Consider the following 5,128-nt stretch of genomic DNA (forward strand, 5'->3'; position numbering starts at 1 on the left):
CTGGGGACACTGGGGACAGTAGGGACACTGGGGACTCTGGGGACACTGGGGACAGTGGAGACAGTGGGGACACTGGGGACACTGGGGACAGTAGGGACACTGGGGACAGTAGGAACTCTAACACTAACCCTTTAGTAACCCTGACCCTAACCATAACCCTAACCCTAACCCTACAGTGACCCTAACCCAAAACATGACCCCAACTTTAACCCTAACCCTAACATTACCCCTTTAGTAACCCTAACCCTAATCATAACCATAACCCTAACCCTAACCCTACAGTGACCCTAACCCTAACTCTAACCATAACCTTAACCGTAACCACATTTTAACCGATTCAGAAACTCAACATTGGTTTGCCGGTCAGTCACATGACCTTAGTTGTCCCTGTATACAAACTAATGAAAACTAAATCGTTTTAAAACTCCCACTTACGCCTCCAAGTTAAGCATGACAAAAACAATATGCTAAAATGTTCTAGACAACAAATCTAACATCTCTCAAGTGTGGGGAATTATTCAAAGTAATCTCACACTGAACATAAGGTGTTGTTGATATGACTTGGAGGTTGACTAAATCAATGTGAATATTATTTTCAATGTCAACAATCTATAATGTTGGAGACTGAATCTGAATATGTTGCACGTGGATCTTAAACAACACACTGCATATGATGCTGGTGGGCGGTACGGCATAACACTGAAAACCAAATGTAAATGACGAGTGAGAAAAACACGTTGATTAAAGTAGATTGATTACAGGTATCCACACTGGTTTTGGGAAGAGACTTTTTGGGTGGTTAGATTTGGAGCAAGTCCCTGAGCTGAATAACAAATAGAAGACAAGACGAAGCTAACGGTGCATACTGTATCCAGCCCTCTCAGTCCTCTCAGCCGGTCAGGGGTGACCTACGCCTGCTCTCCTGCCCTGGGAGAGGGATGAGTACACTGGAGGGCATGACTCTGTGTCTGAGGCTCTCGCTCACTCTGGACTGGGCTGGAGAGGGTGATGGTGGTGGTGGTGGGGGGGGGGGGGGGGGAGGCAGAGGAAATGAGGAAGGCTGAGTGGAGGGAGAGGCAGGAAGGGGGGGAGGCAGGGCAGGAAGGGGGGGAGGCAGGGCAGTGGGAATGAGGAAGTATGAGAGGAGGGAGGGAGGCAGGGAGGGGTGGGAGAGGGGAGAGGGAGAGGGGGGAGAAGGAATAAGGAAGACTGAAGGGGAGGGAGAGGTGAGGGGACAGGAGGAGGGAGACAGAGGGAAGGGGGGGAGGAGGGGACAGGACGAGGGAGACAGAGGGAAGGGAGAGGGAGTGAGGAAAGCAGAGGGGGAGGGAGAGAGAGGGAGAGGGGGGGAGGGCAGAGTTAATGAGGAAGGCTGAGGGAAGAGAGAAGAAGGGAGGGAGTCGGAGATGAGAGGGCGGAGATGAGAATGATAGTTAGCTGAGCATTGGGGGCTAACACACGTCTTTAGGCCTCCTGCAAGGTTACTCCTTACAGGGATCGACTCGAAAGGTTAATTTATGCTTCGTCGATCGACACTGCCGACAACTGTCAATCGACAGAAATGACGTCCAGTTGATCCAATCAATGCTCGGACCAGGGGCCAGGAAAAATTATTATTATTATAATTTTTTTTATAACAGGAGAGAAACTTGTACAGGGGGGGTAGTGGGGGTGAAGAGGTCTTTAGGAGGGACCGTTAAGATGTAGCCTGAAGAGATGGGTCTTCAATCTACGGCGGAAGACTGGTAGTGACTCGCTGAGTTCACCTCATGAACTTCCTGATGTCGCTGACGCCGCACAGATCATCTCCGCGAGACGAGCGACAATTCGTTGATGTCGATCGCTACATTAAGAAGCATGAAACAGCCTCATCCCTCGTCCCTCACGGCCTCTGTCACAGGGGAGGCTGGCGGAGGTAGAAATCGGAGGACGGGCTCATTGTAATGCACGGGACGGAACAAGGGAGGGTGTCTGAACACCATTCCTCGTTCCAGATGCGGTACCGTTCCTCACGCCGTTCCATGCGTGACAACGATCTCCGTCCTCCGATTTCTACCTCCGCAAGCCTCCCCTGCTCTGTAAGCTCCACAGCACAAGGCTTGCCTCTCCCTCCACCTCGGATGGGCTCACTGCCGCCCATTCATCATGATAAACCAGGCGTGGAGGGTTGGAGGGGTGGAGGGAGTCGGAGGGAGTCCAGACGAGGGGGGCCAGACGAGGGGACATGGCCCAGGGTGGAGGGCTCATGTTCAGGGAACACAGAGAGAGAGAGAGAGACCCTGATCCAGGCGGTGCCACCCGTCCATGGCTGTCAGTCAGACCAAGGTCATCAGTGGGGATGATGATTGATGCTGGGGTGATGTGGACCAGACTAGACCAGGTGGGACGGGGGTGGGGGGGACAGAGGACACGGGGGGGGGGGGTGGGGGGTTGTGTCTGGGGTCCGTGACTGTCTGGAGCTCTGGGGGTATTTATAGTTTTCCCGTTCCCTCTTAAATGACCACCACTCTCAGGAATGTGCTACCCCAGGCTGATTAAAATGCCATTATATTTCAGTGTGTGCATGTGTGTCTGTGTGTGCATGTGTGTCTGTGTGTGTGTGTGCTTGTGTGTTTGGAATGCAATTATATTCCAGAGCTGAAAATCTCCCACTCAGACCTTGTGATTCTGCCTCTCATAATTCCATGTTTACCGCTACAGGGTCTATTTGCGGCTGTTAACGTCTCCAAGGAAAATGATGGCGTTGAGAGTTGATTGTTCTCTGTGCTGCTACAGACAATTCAACGCTCTTTGTGAGTATACTTTATGACAAGACAACAAGCTATAACATATTATAACACCCTGCTATAACACCCTGCTATAACACACTGTTATAATACCCTGCTATAACACCCTGCTATAACACCCTGCTATAACAGCTATAACACCTGTCTTTCACACCATGTTATAACACCCTGCTATAACAGCTATAATACCTGGCTATTACACCCGGCTATAACATCCTGTTATAACACCCTGCTATAACACCCTGCTATAACAGCTATAATACCCTGCTATAACACCCTGCTATTACACCCTGTTATAACGCCCTATAATAACACCCTGCTATAACACCCTTCTATAACACCCTGCTATAATGCCCTGTAATAACACCCTGTAATAACACCCTATTAAACACCCTGCTATAACAGCTATAACACCCTGTTACAACACCCTGTTATAACACCATGTTATATCAGCTATAATAGCCTGTTATTACACCCTGCTATAACACCTTGTGAAAAGACCCTGATATAACAGCTATAACACGCTGCTATAACACTCTGCTATAACACCCTGCTATAACACTCTGCTATAACACCCTGCTATAACACTCTGCTATAATACTCTCTTATAACAGCTTTAAAACCATGTTATAGCAGTTATAACACCCTGTTATAACACCTATAACACCCTGCTATAACACCCTGTTATAACACCCTGCTATAACAGCTATAAGACACTGCTATAACACCCTACTATAACAGCTATAATACCCTGCTATCACACCCTGCTATAACATCTTGTTATAACACCCTGGTATAACAGCTATAACACCCTACTATAACAGCTATAACACCCTGTTATAACACCCTGTTATAACACACTCCTCAAGCAGCAGTAGAGGAATGCAGATTTGTTTCTCCACGCTGTAGATCTCCCTCTAATCTCTTGTACTGTACATGTTGAAGCGTTCATGTACGTTGAAGGAAAACGGTTTCATTTAACCAGTTGAATTAGCATGCCAGTCTGCCAGGGATTGGCACCTGCTTGAATGCCACTGTGCCAAGGAATAAAAGACACCTGTTGTTGTTGTTGTTGTTGTTGTTGTTGTTGTTGTTGTTGTGGCGTTGGTGGTGCTATTATCGTCAACATTAAGAACACCCTGTTCAGCCAGTCTTTCAGAGTGGCAGTGGCTTCAAGTGAAAACACAGAAAATAGCCTCTAAATTGTCCTGTTTCTATTGCTGACACAGACCTGGAGTGGGGGGGGGGGGGGGGGGGCTGGGGGGGGGGTTGGGGGGGGTTGGGGGGGCCGGGGGGGCTGGGGGGCGGGGGGGTAATTGGGTAATTGTATGTCTGTGGGCTCACTCAGACTGCTGGTGGACTGATGATGAGGTGGACCAGGGAAAGACTACTTCACCTCCACCTGCCTTGGCTTGTCCCTCTCACACCTGGAGGAGCAGGAAAAGGAGTAGGAGAGGAAGAGGAGGAGGAGGAGAGGAGGAGGAGGAGGAGAGGAGGAGGAGGAAGAGGGGAGGAGGAGGAGAGGAGGAGGAGGGGAGGAGGAGGAGGAGGTGGACGAGGAGGAGGAGGAGGGGGAGGAGGAGGACAGAGAGAGGAGGAGGAGGAGGGGAGGAGGAGGAGGAAGAGGGGAGGAGGAGGAGGAGGTGGACGAGGAGGAGGAGGAGGGGGAGGAGGAGGACAGAGAGAGGAGGAGGAGGAGGAGGAGGAGGAGAGGAGGTGGGGAGGAGGAGGAGGTGGAGGAAGAGGAGGAGGAGGACAGAGAGAGGAAGCGGAGAAGGAGGGGAGGAGGAGGAGGAGGAGGTGGAGGAGGAGGTGGAGGAGGAGGAGGAGGAGGAGGAGGGGAGGAGGAGAAGACTGTGTCGGGAGGGTGTTGACAGGTATCAGCAGCACAGAGAGCTCTACACACTAAACTCTCTACACACGCTTCACACACCCTGCGGTCACTGCCTGGAATGGACAACATGAGTGTGTGTGTGTGTGTGTGTGTGTGTGTGTGTGTGTGTGTGTGAGAGAGAGAGTGAGAGTGAGAGAGAGAGAGAGAGAGAGAGAGAGAGAGAGAGAGACAGAAAGTGGGGGAGAGTGGGGGAGTAGTGAGAAAGATAGAGTGCGAAATCGAAAGAAAGTGAGTGTGTGACAGATAGAGACAAAAAGAGAGAGAGAAAGAGAGAGAGAGAGAGAGAGAGAGAGAGAGAGAGAGAGAGAGAGAGAGATGCAGACCCTATACCATTTAAATTCCACTGCTATTATGCATAGCTTAACAAGTGAAAGGTGAAGTAAATAAGAGTGTATAGCTTAGACTGCCTACGCATGTCCATGATACACCAGAACTTCAACAACCACAC

Source organism: Argentina silus, assembly GCF_951799395.1.
Source record: "Argentina silus genome assembly, chromosome: 2".
NCBI classification, from domain to species: domain Eukaryota; kingdom Metazoa; phylum Chordata; class Actinopteri; order Argentiniformes; family Argentinidae; genus Argentina; species Argentina silus.